We start from the raw sequence: 14,006 nt of genomic DNA on the forward strand, positions 1-14,006 counted from the left end.
AGAACAGGCTTAAAAATATCCACACAGTTGTCCAGTCTTGGGCAGTGACTCACAAATATTTATTGATTTAGCTTTCCAACAGACTCAAGTGTTCAGCCTGTTATCTAGCATGAAGGTATGTATTTCTCTCTTGAGTCCTGCCAGAAAAGCAGAGGATTTCTGCCAAACTAGTTTATTGCTGTTCTCTTTCTCCCATGGCTGTTAATACCATTGAGATTCATATGCCAACCTTCTGCACAAGGATTAATTTTACCCTCTGGCCTGCTACAAACACAGTGACGTTGGCTGTGCCTTCCTAATGGACCTGCTTATTCCTCAGAGCATTCTCCCAACTAAACATAACCCAATTAAATATTTATAACCAATATCCTTCCTGAAAACTGCATACATACATATTTTTATGTGACAGAAGAACCATTACAGGTAGAGGTACAATCCAGCAATGCCACAAGATGATTTCCCATACAATTTATTTTATTAACTCCAGCTTTGTTCTGTGCCAGACATGAGACCATGAGAGCTGGTTTCCTAAATACCTGCTGTACCTCACAAAACCAGACCCAAAAAGCTAATCTCAATGATGGTATTTTTTTCCTCATTCTAAAAACGGGTCTAAGATGAACAGATAATCAGAAAACTTCCTTTGAAACAACTGTGTTTTCACTGCTTCAGTTTCACAAGCTCCCTGTTCATTGTACCCTGCTCACTGTTCATTGCACAGTGCATGCTTAGGAAGCTATTATCTAAATCTGATGGTTTACAATCCCTGAGGATTTGTCCATGTAAGTTCAACACAATGCTTATCAGCTGTAAGTGCCATAGGGATAGGGGTTTTAAATTATTCCCAGCCACCTGTAACTAAATTGGCCAAAAAAATGGCTATGCTTTCATGTTCAATTCATCATACACATAATTTTAGCACTATTATCCACAAAAAGGACCTGAAGATGCTTTGCTTGCATCCACTTATTAAGCAAAAGAATCGTGATCTGTTGTTATGCCCCTATGTCACCTTACAAAGCCCAAGCAACCAGCAATAAATTATTGAACACAGAAAGCCAAAATCTCTTTAAATCTCAATTCCCCTGTTGTCTTTTTTCCAAGTTTCAACTTTATTAATGTGCCTACTTTTCATCTTTTCAATAATTGGCAGTTGCTCAATTGCAAACATACCTTTCATCATTTAAAAAGCCCACAAATCTCATTATGCCCTCTCCTCCTGCAACCATGGAGAGCAGCCCAGTAGGCATTTGTTAAACCTTTCCTTTGAAGTACTATTGTTTGGATGTCATGGATGTTTCTTCCAACCTGAGCTCTATGAAAGAGATGATAACGCTTTTCATTCTCTCATTTCCACACAATTTAGGGACCATGTAAAGCAAGGAAATGAGAAATGATGCCTCAGTAAATTTGATAAAAGCCCACGGATCTGGACTGTGATCCCATCAGCGATACCAGTTTCTGCTCCTCACAGTGCTCTGGGAACTCTGGAGTTCAGCTTGGAGAAGAGCCCAGGGAACCTGGTTTTATCCCCTGGGAGACTCTGACCCCCGGGCACAGGCAGCACAGAGCTGCAATGTGTGTGCTGCTGGCACCTGCATCTGCTCTGCTGCAGCTGGGAGAAAACTCCCACCCTCCAGCACTCCTTTGCCACTGCCTCCCTCCAAACACACAACGAGCACAGCTTCCAGCATCCACGGGCTTAGGTGCAGAGGCAAAAAAGACCCAAATAGTTGATATGGCGTGAAATGTCACATTGCAAATTCACGCGCATTATGCATCTAACACCAGTCCTGCGCACACAGCTGTGCCAGCTGCATCTCCTGGAGAGGAACCACACCCCCCTGTTCCCCTTCAAAGGGCTGCTCCACAAGCAGGTGGGATGTGCTCTGCAAATGCTTTTGGCACCTTCATTTGTCAGTTCAGCCCCAAAGGCCACATGCACATGTTCCCAGCAGGCTCACCCTTGGCCATGGCTCAAGGTCTAATGCCCAGCCACGCCACCAGCCACCGCTTCCTGCGCTTGCACAGGAAGAGCTCTTGTTGTAAATAGAGCATCTCCCAGGCTTTTCTGCCACAGCAATAAAAAATGGGTGCAGCTTCTACAGTCTCTACCTTTTTGGAGTTCTTCTGCATTCCTGGGTTTTTGCTATGCTTTCATTGTTACAGCCTTTATGCTCATGTCTCACTTATTTGGTTTTATAACAACAAAATTATTTTGTTTCCTTCAGCGTGCTTCAGTCTCCACGGTCTTTTATGCAGTGCCAAATTACACCTGACTATATATTTATATACACACATATATATAAGTGTGTATATATATATGTATCAAGAACACATGAGCCTTTCATACAGAGCAGTCAGAGCTAGAAACTGAAGAACATCTCTCAGGTATTTGGAGCAGATAAAGTGATAGGGGAACATTAAAGACCTGTTTTGGGGAAGTGCATTTTGAAGACAGAAATTAAAACCTAGCAAAGAAGTGATAACCCTTGCTCTAGTGTTAAATAGACTGTAAATCCCACTGGAAAAGTATGACAAAAAACAGACAAAATAGTATTTTTATTTTCAAAATAATAATCAAACACAATATGATCTTTTAGCTTGAAGTCCATGTTTGCTTACTTGACTCTGAAATTTGGATCATAAGTTATCTTTCAAAATGTATCTGGTGAGCATATGTTTAAATTTCCCTTTAAATAGTTCTTTCATATTTTTTTTCTCTCCTCTTTTTTCTAGCATTTAGCAGGAAACAAGAAATCCCAAACTAAATTTTTTACATAAACTTATTATTCTAAATTTTGGGGTGGTTCATTAATCACTGTTCTGCGATTTTCAGCAGAATTAAATTAACAAAAAAAAAAAAATACGTAGTATTCTTATTCTCTCATCCAACTAAAGAGAGTATTTGAGACCTGACCAGGTAAAATACATGTTCCAGCATGTTTTCCTCTGTATTTCAAAAGGAGTAACAAAGTGGTAGTGTTTCAGTAAACCTCTGCCAGCTAGCATTTCCAGAGCACTTCCACCTTTCAGAGAACAAAGTTTAAGCTTTAGAATGTTCATTTGTAAATGCAAATGATCAAAAAAACCCAAAACATAAATCACTGGTTTCAAAAGCACTGGAAACTCAGCAAAATAAATATTATTGTGTAACACTGGACTCCCCATCATACAGAGCATAAAAAAATGTAATTCTGTGAAGAGCTGTATGGAACTTTAGAATTTGAAATATTTTTTTTATGACAAACATCTCAATTTAATAGGCAGATGAATAAACAGAAGAACCAGAACTTTCCTTTCTAGAATAGAAAACCAGGGATGAATTTTGGAGACTAAATAAGAATTATATTGCTTACACTCCATGGAAAGTCATTCTTTTCACCTTTGCTATTAGTGATTTTCTATATGTCAAGATATATTCCAACAGAATATGGCTTCAGACTATTAAAAAAAAAATTAAAAAATCCCCAAACAAAAACAACCAAAAAAACCAAAACCAAAATACCCAAACCAAAATCTAAACCATCTCCCAGTAAAAAGCAGATTATCCAGCTCATTGTACAAATGCAAATTAAGCCACCACTAAAGAGCTGAGCAGAGGATTCAATTCTCCTTTTGACCTTAGCTCTTACATGCAATTACCTGCCTTGTTTTAAATAGCTGTTCCCCAGCCAGTGAAAAATACCTGCTGTTTCCATAGATGTTAATCTCTTTGCAGCAGAGCCAGAGCTCTGCTGCAACCTCCCTTTCAGAGAACATAAGGATTTAGGATGCTGCAGTCACCCATTTTCTCGGGCAGTCAGAGCTTACTCCCTTCCTAAATCATATATCATGCAGATACACCCCCAGAAGGATGGGATAAGCAAAGAGACTGCAGAACCCTGGCAAAACCCTTATTCCCCTATTTTATACAACTCAGGTCACTAAATATTACAAAAATTCTGAAATCAAAAATGACAAAGGTTCCAGGCATTTTAAAGGGGTTTTCTGAATACTAAGGGAATGATATCTGTGTGGTATAGCAAGGATGGGAAGGGGTGATGGTGGTTGATGAGGATGTATTGGCTAGTGGCACACCAGAATGAAGTGTTTCCCAGAGAAACAGCTTCCAAGAGAAGTTGTGGATGCTCCATGTCTGGAAGTTTTCACAGATTTGTGTAAGCTGGTCTAGTGGAAAGTGTCTCTGCCACCCATGGCAGGGGGCTTGAACCAGATGAGTTTTAGAGGTCACTTCCAGGCCAAACCATTCTGTGACTCACTCTGTTGGCTTTGCTCAGTTCATGAAGACTCACAATAAAACTCAGGAACTGAGCATCCAAGTCCATCTGTTAGGACTCAAATCACAGTGAAGTACCATAAAATAAAGGGGAAACTGCTGCTTTGCAGTCTAAAAGGTAAAACACCTAGTAAGAAAGCACAGTAAGGATTTCTGCTTATGGATTATTGTAACCTCGTGGCCACAAATGCAGAGCTGCTGCCTTTTCCACAGAGAGGGAAAAGTGTGAGTAACCAAAAATTATCTGAATGAGTCTTTTTCCCTCCTAACGCTGAGATCTGTCCCCCACTAAACAATTCAACAAATTAATATTTGTCACTGTCCATGACTCTTGGTAATTCATCCTCTGCCGTATTCTACACACCTAAAGAAAGAGGCTGAGTAGTAAATTACTGTCTTGAATGTGATCACATTTTTTTATGGCTGAACAGCCCACTGCACATGCTCAAGTTCTAATTAAAAGTAATAGTGCTCAACTTTTCTAAACACCCAGGCTCTGCAGCTAATGCAGCATGTGAGGGATGAGGTCCTCTGATCCAGGCAAACACGGGAGATGCTGTCAGTGTGCTCAAGGCCAAGCAAAAAGGGCAACAGTCCCATCAGGGCAGGGAGAAACTGCTGCAATATAAGTAATTTGCAAAAGAAGATTTCATCTCACACCTGAAGTCACAACAGATATAAAAACAGGTTATTGTGTCTGGAACTGGCATTTTAGATACCACTTAGGTCAAGAAAAGTTTCCTGATCCTGTTCATTTACTGTTGCTTCCCAAGCATCAAATTCTTCCTACCCCATGGCCTCCACTTTTTCTCTTAATAAAGCTGTTTTCCTCCAGTCAAGACATATAAAATGGTAGATTTTGACCTATGTAATTACAGCAGCTCATCTAGATCATCTGATAAGTTAATCACATAACTGCTGGCAACAATAACAAAATCCAGTCCTAAACAGAAAATTAAGTCAAATAAATTTAAGAGCAAATCACCCTGGTGGAATCACAACCTGCTCATAAGGCATTTTATGAGAAAACTTCATCTCAATAAATCAAATAAATTCTGCAGTTATCCACACAATACTGCTTTTATCCAAGTGGATGATATTTCACATTGAATTTTAGAGAGAAACAATCAACTGCTACATTAAAAATCAAGACAATATTATATCAGCTCCTCTGTGTTCATGAAAGCTATTTCCAATCCAGGTGTTAAATGGATTAACTTATATTGCCATGTAAGAAGAAATCAAGTTTACCTGGCTGGATTTAATTTCCATTCTATTCTATCTGAGACTTCCCGTTAAGTCTGAAAAGCATTTAAGCTATTTATGAACTTAAGTCTAAACGAAAAAGCCTCCAAGCCTCAAAATAGTGGTTTGACTACTCATTCAGGCTGCAAATACCCATTCAAATACCTCATCTGCCTAATTTGAACTATCAGTTTGAAACCAGGTAGCTCTCTCCAGCTGGGTGCTATGACCACCAGCATGGAGTTCTTTGGGAAATGTCTCCACTTTGCTGGAGCAGATCCATTCTGTGGAGCTGATTCACTGACTCAGATTTGACCTGTTTTCTGTGTCTGTAGAAAATGCTCAGACTATTTTGTCCCATTCTCTGCCCCAATATTTAATTTCCAATGTGAGACAGTGTCATGCATCAAGAGACAGTCTGTTTCCAGTATCAACTCCAGCACTCACTTGGAGCTGGATACAAACTACAACCATCCAAAGATAACTGATTTCAAACTGGGGACCCTCCAGCCCCCAGTTCATTCTCTTGGAGAGCCTTATGTTTGCATCATTAATTCAACAGCTAATAATTTTTTAAAGTAAATGTGCAGGATAGATGGTAACATGGTCCAAGTAGTTACCAATACCATTATAAAACACTTTATTTAAGGTGAACAAATCACTAACAGCTCATCACCTAAACAAATTTTTTAAGACTACAAAAATAAGAAAAAATCCTGCTGCTTTATCACCCTGTTAAACTTCAGAAACACCTCAAAACAAATCAGCTCAGGAAGAAGACTGCAAATCCTTTTAATTGGAGGGGTTTTTATGTAGCTACATGCATGCAAAAGCAGTCCTGTATTTCAGGAAAACATGTTAGAAGACTTCTAAGTCTTGCAAGCAAAACCAGGAGTCAACTTCTCTTTAGCTCCAGAACTAGAGAAAGCAGGAAAGCTTCATCCTCTCTGCTAACAAAATCAGGAAAACACACACACATATTAAAACATATATATATATATATAAAGTACCCTTACATACAATGAAAGCTTTGAAAGGTTTTATAGAATCATTCTAGTTATATTCCTCAGGAATGAAGATGAGCTCATTCACAGCAGCCAATATTTAGGTTATGTTCATGATATTTTGGGTTATCAGCCAGTGAAGGATGAAAAGAATGAACAACACAAATGGGGGAGGACAGATGGACCCCAAATACTCATGTGAAATGGGCCAGCACAGGAAAGGCAGTAACTCTTTCCCCAGGGACCATCAGGTTAATAAGGTAGCACAGAGTTATCTCTGATTGAACACCTACATATCTTCCCCTCATATCTTCATCTTGCTACACATGAAATAAATTATGAGGTGACTGTGATGGCACTGATGAAACAATACCTGTGTGATGTGAACAGAAGGTCCTTAGATCAAAAAAAGAAACTACTCAAAGAGGGAAAAGAGCTTTGGGGAAATGGATATTGAGACAAATCCAAAGAAGTGCCTTCCCTATTATCTTCAAAAGAACATTCCCATGGGAATGGACTAGAGCAATAGCATATAATACCTGAATAATTCAGGATGGTTAAGAGGGAAATGAAGATAGATATATTTGACCACTGAGTTCCTCAGATGCAAGAGATAATAAAAAACAAATCCAGGTAGTGGTACTCAAGTTTATTGTCATATCACAGGATGGTTCTTTTTGTGTGAAATCAAGACAAGCCAGCAGACTCAGTCACAAGATAATGAAGTACCACATTAACAAAAGCTGCTTTTCTCTCCTACAGAAACAAACAAAAAAGACTTGTGTGAGTAAACAACTTAATTAAAGCATTTTTAAATGTAAATCTAACACTGCAACCTTTCCCAGACAGCCATGAGTCTGACCTGGCAAAGACAATAAAAACACAGCATACCCATGTGGTAATTGAGGCTTCAGTTACACACTTCCTCATGAGTTCTGCCTGTGCCCTCACACTCAATTTTTCTTTTTGGGAGGAGGCATCAGCTTCATTATAGATAACAGACATACAGTCATGTCTTATAAACCAGTTCTCTCTAATATGGATGTGAGGTTTGTGTCAGGACTTTCTGACACCTCTAACACATCAAGTCAGTGGTGCTCTTAATTTTTGTATACTGGCTCAAGGAGGAAAGGAGAGTTTGTGGTATTACCAGTGCCCAATAGAAAGAGAGGTAACAGTATTTATAAGTGATTTCTCTCTAATTTACTAGAGGAGGTGTCTGAGGAAAAGCTGCTGTCACCAAAGTGTCAGGAGCTGTAGGAAAATACCAGCACAAGAATGAGTTATAATACCCAGGGTGAGGGCAAAAACTGAAATGCAGGAATCCTCATATTTTATTTGAATATGAGGAAAAGCTTCCTTATTTGGAGTGGGATAACACTGGAACAAACTGCCCAGAGAAGTTGTGGAAAATCCTCTGGTGATATTCAAAACCCACTTGGATGTGTAACCTGCTGGAGATGAACCTGCTTTAGCAGGGGACTTGGACTTGATGATCTTCAGAGGTCCCTTCCAATCCCTACCATCCTGTGATTCTGTGATCCTTACCATAGCTTCAGTAGGTCTGGAAGCAGGAAGATTTAAAGCCACCAGAGGAATGGGCTTCTGGTCCAATCTCCCAAGAGGAAAATCAGGAGAAAGGATCAACACTTAAAACAAAGGCAGATGATAACTGCATTCTCTGAGAATGGGGACCCAGGACCAACAACCCAGGCCTTTGCTGATCTTCCATGAACCTCTCTTATAATCACAGGACAATGCTCTGCTTCCACAAATTCCAGGATTCACTGTCCTTCAGGGACAGTGGTTAAGCCCTAGGAAATATTAGCTGAGAAGCAGGGGAGTGACTTTGCTTCAGAGCCCTCCAATCTCCCAGTGCAAACCTTCTCCATTCCCTGCTGCACAGACACTGGCACATCCCTGAATCCTCTAATTCAGGAGAGAGAGGCCTCTGCAAGGATCTGCCCAGGGAAACCAATCACTGAATTAGCCTTTAAAAGGGATGAATCAGGAATCATTTTTACAGTAGGGCAGTGCACCAGGGCAGCTAAACACAGCAGATCTTCACTGGTGCCCTGCTCAAGCTGCCCATAGTAGTCTGGGGAGAACGGGATGACCAAGCAGCACCCTGCACTGCTCATGGTGTCTGCTAAAAGAGCTGGGCTCTTCTCATGAAAACCTTCTTGTTTAGTGCAAACCAGTGACTTCCTGATGCCATGCCTTGGGAGGGAGGCTATGCAGCAAGATAGCTGTGGAACCTGCTCATTTCCCCTGGCATAAACCCAGCTGTTTTCATAACAGATTGCATCAGAACACAGATTGCTTTGGTTTAACCTCTTTGGTTTATTACACATCCTGGGCTAAAACAGTGATGATTAAACAGCATTCCCAAGCACTGCTTTAATTAAGCAGCATCACTAAGTTTTTTATGCTACACAGGAGCTCCTGATAATGTTGCAACCTTTAGTTTTAATTCCTTTACTGCAAAGTTGTGCTGAGAAAAAGCAATTTCCTCTGCTTTGGTCACTACTTAGTACTCACCAGATACTCATTTTCAAAAATGCTAGGAAAAGGGCATGCATTTCAGCTAAAGTAATGTTTATTAGAAGCAAATTCCCAAACATTTAGAGAAGCTTTATGCAGACCCCATTGTAAGGGCCTTTCATGGCAATTATTGTATCCAAAAGACAATAGCCAAAAGGTTCTTTAAATGGGCAGATGAGTTGCTACCTGATCTGGCAGCAGAGGTTTTTAAAGCTCAGAAAAGTCAACAAAACCATTAAGGGTTTTAGCCTTTGGTGATCAGTGAGGAAAAAGCAAAACAGAAATTATTACATACTTCAGGTATGTAAGGCATGACTTTAATTTATCCAAGACCAATACCAGGAACAAAACCAGGATGTTGGGGCTTGGAAAAGCTGAATTACCAAAACAAGAATCTAGGTAGGAGCTAGAGGAAGCTGCCCATTTCCCCCTAGTATCCCATCACAGAGCCCAAACCTCCCCACCAGCCAAACCTGGATTATTACCAAGGATCCTCCAGGCCATCTCCCTGCCACAACTCCCCAGCCAGGCTACAGGGACACAGCAGAATCCTTTAGCTGCACCGACTCTTTGCTGCCAAGTATTTTGTACAACCCACCCAGCTCCTCCTGCCCCCATTTGGTGAATGATGATCTCTTGGGCATGGCACACATGTTAACCTAAAGGCAGAAATCCATGAGACTGTTAGTGGCCCTTTGAGTAAGTCTCAGAAGCATCATTTGATCAGGTTTGACTCTATTTCCCTGACTTCACAGGCACTTCACTAGATAATAGCTTATCTACCACTCCACAAAATGACAAGTTTTATCTGCAGTTCCTAACAGTGTCACATAATAGAAAAAGAATATAATCAAGACTGAAAAATAGTAGCTTTAAAGGAAATAGTAACAATTGTCGCCCCTGGAAGAGCTGCATGGGGCTTTTTAGCCATAATTGCACCAGGAGAAAATACCACCTCTCCTGGCTTGCTTGGTGTTTGTGCCTCAGGGGGACCAGGTTTTCCTGCAGACATGGTGGAAGACAGAAAAATGAAGCTGCAGGTCGTCTTAGGGAAGGGAACAGATTGGCCACAAAGAAATGTATTCAGCACAAGCCATGACTGTCCTTCTGCTGGTTTGCCAGGCTCCCAGAGGACCAGAAGGTTAAGTGGGAATGCAGAGCAGCTCCTCCCTGCCCATGGAGTCAGCACTTGTATCCAGACACAGCACTGAACCAGCCACTTAACCCAGCCACGTTGAGGGCACAGCGGCACAGCCACGTGTGCGCTGCACTGAAGCCTCAGCACATTGTCCTCAAGGGGTTGGGTTTGCTGGGCTGTTTTAAGGCAAGTCAGGTGGTAGCTCTCTCTCTACAGAGAGAGGGGGAAAAATAAACAGCATCAATTGTTGTACATGTCTTGCAAGGCCATACCAGCTTTTGACAGCTGAAGGGCAGCTTGAGAGCCTCCACTTGCTGAGCTCTTTTGACATCCCTTTACCTGACAAACATCCTCAGCTGGGGACAAGGGAAAAGCAAACAGCTAGAGATGTTGCACCACAGATATTTCAAACTAAATATGGCTTGACGCACTTACCAGTGTGAGAGTTAGATGGCACAGAGCAGTCTACCTTGACAAAGACTAAGATTTAACTTCCTTTTGTGTATGTCATAAGCATATTCCATACAAGCTGCAATGGAGTTCCTTTCAGTGTTTCTCAAAATGTGGTTTATGCTTCCCTGACAATAATTCATGGCAATTAGGAAACTAATTAGAAAAAAGTTATTTTTTTCTTATTTTTGTTACTAATTATTTATTTCAGAATTTTAGTTTATATTGATAATGCATTACTTAATTCTGCCAGGCTGAGTTCAGAGCACACAAATTAAATTTCCAGTATCATGCTGCTGATACTGCAGAGCCTGGATCTTGTGAGGTATGACCAGAGTGAAAAAAAAAAAAAAAATCTATTACAAGCACTGCATGAAAACAGTCTTTATCAACTGGCTTTTAAGACTGTCATCTGCCTTGTTTGCCTACAACAAAAGTTTAAGCTTCAGTCTCACAGCCAGCAAGAGACATGTTTTTGCATCCCCATTGCTTCAGAACAAAACCTCTCTGTCTCCTCAAAATACAGAGTTAGAATCCCAAATTTTCATGAAATGTGCCAGAGATTATGTAGCAGAAAGGAAGCAGAATAGACCAGAGGTCTACCCAGTATGAGATGAAAATCCTGACTTGTGTCCAGCTGATTGGATGCAATGAACCAGCTAACTGGAAATTCAGACTGTGCATTGATAGCAGAGACACAGGATAGAGAACAGAAGATGGAAAAATATGTCAGTGGTTTGATGGAATGATCCAACACTTGTCCTCCATGCTGACTTACAACATCACAAGAGTTCATGGAAGTTATCAACTACTGCAGTGGATTAGGAAACAAAGAGCATAAAAGGAAGATTCCAGAAATCAACAAAATTCTTTTCATCTCCAGAAAGGGCACAGAGACATGACATGAAGAAGTTACAGTGTCTCGTTCCTTCAGGGCAGTCAGAGTCATGAAGTTCAGCCAAGGTTAAAGGTTATTCAGAAAAGGAAGTTGGAACTTCCATAGACACAAAATCTAGGAAGCTTAATGTATTCTCTTTAAGGAAAGGTTTCATCTCATTCCAGATTTCTTAGAAGAAAAAAAATCAGCACAGTGCATATGAAATCAGAGGTGATAAAATTCAGGATATTCAATGTCTCTAAGTGGGAAAAAATAAAGAAAAAGAAAAGAGCTTATCAGATTAAAAGCAATATGATAAAAATCTTGACTATTTTTTTAGAAATATATTTATAATATATCAATATATGTTTATGTTGTAAATATATTATATTAAATATTAATATAATATTTGATGTAATTTGAACTAGAATATATAAGAAAAACTGGTAAAATACATCAAGATAGAAGAGGCATAAATAGTCTTTTCTTACTAGAGAAATAGTTACTTTCCTAGTAACTATTTTTTCCTAAAACACTTCCCTTATTCTAGGTCTCATCCATCATCTGCTTGACATAGCAACAAAATACCTTTAAATTGTGAAATTCTACCAATTCTAAGAGAAATTAGGATATAATATAGAAAGAACTAGATGACACCTAAGAACTGAAATATTGAGGTGTGACATTCAGATACACAACAAGGTACAACTTAAGCACTTCCTGTAAAAGGACTTCACCAAAGACATCCCAGACAGATTTTAGTATTTCACCAGTGGTCTCTTGCCCAGACACTCGGATAGGAAAGGACCAGCTCCTTTCAAGTGCACCAGCTGGGGAAGCCAGATAAAGTGATTTTTTGGAAATGCATTGTAACCTTTGCAAATCTCTAAGATTGAGATAGCCTGTGATCTTCTAGCAGAAAAAAATAAAATAAAAAATAAAAAAAAAGCTGTTGCCATGATGCCCACACTGACAGACTCATAATCCAAGGCTGCATTTTAGCCACCTACACCTGACAGAACAGGCTTTTTGCACCCTTCCTTACCACAGGAAAATTGCCTGGAGAATGATGACCTTGAAGTTCACAATTTATCATGTTTTCTTCCAATAAAATAGTCTGATATTGTAGCAGTTCTGTGATTTCTAAATCAATAGGTTTTAACTGTCACTGCTGTAATCAGCTGTCCAGTTTCTTTGCTCCTTCTTGGCAGAGCTGGATATATGCAGTCTTTTTAAAATAGTTAATAAATTATACTGAAAAAGTTATTTTCAACTTGACAGTTTGTCTCTGCACAGAATCCAGACACAGCAAACTGAAGAGCCTTGGAAAAATTATAGTATGAACACGGTCAGAAGGGCACCAAAGATGGCTCTTGAAAATCTTCATTTTTTCCCTTTTGCTGATTTAGTTTTCACATAGAGGGGAAAAAAGGTGCATTTCTGGGAAAATCTGTGAGCTTTTATATGAAGAGGGACTTTTTTTTTTCCTTCTTCCAGTTTTGCATCAAATTATAATTACTTTCCCATAGTAAAGAAATTATCTTGGACATAACCAAGAAACAGAAACAAAACACTGCAAAACAATCAGTTGTTATTGTTATCCTTTTATTTTTTTATTGATTAGGCTCCTTACTATACAGTAATTTAGGTTAAAAACAGCAGTAAGGCCAAGGGGCAGGCCATGAAAAATATTCTTAAAGGATACTGGCAGTTTTTAGCACAACTTGTGTACAGCAATGTCTCGTGCATCTCAGAACCAGCTGTGCCAATTAAATATGCACACCCCATGGCAAAAAAATTTCTGAGGTAACTCCCTAAATGCAGCACCTAACATTTGCAAGACAGGTTGCTGCTTTCGGTGGTATTCGAATGATGGTCCCCTTGGCCATCTGAAAATCTCAACAGCAGGTCAAATTTTTTTAATAATAATTTTGGAGTCTAAGAGGAAGTAAATACAATTAATAACATACCTGGTCATCATTAGAGCACAAGCTCTCTTCTCTGACAACATGTGGCTTTTAGAGGACAACTCCCAACTATTCTGCAGATGCTGCCAAAGGGAAAAGCAAAAGCTTTTATATAGTGATGAGTATTTGTCATGGGGTAGCTTTACCTTTAAGGCAGCTGAGGAAAGAGGGGAAGTTGAAGGTGCTGATGGCTGATGGGAGTTCTTCCTCCTGACCAATTATCAGTCATTTCCAAGAATTGACAGCAGATCTGACCATTAAAAAGTGAATTCAGCTTGTAAACACCCCCTTAAGAAGTACAGACAGTGTTCTCTCGCTCTCTTTCCTTCCGGCTCTTGGCAAGGTAACAAAGCTGTTTTGGCCTCTCCCCCTCCCTCCAGGCCGACAAGGCTGCGGGGTGGAGGGGGAGAGGGGGAGAAGCAGCGTTGGTCAGCGAGCTTGGTTTGTAGTTGTTGCTGCTGGACTGAAACCTGATACTATGAACTCTTGTAGCTTTTTAAGC

The sequence above is a fragment of the Parus major genome, chromosome 2 (assembly GCF_001522545.3).
Source record: "Parus major isolate Abel chromosome 2, Parus_major1.1, whole genome shotgun sequence".
Classification (NCBI taxonomy): Eukaryota; Metazoa; Chordata; class Aves; order Passeriformes; family Paridae; genus Parus; species Parus major.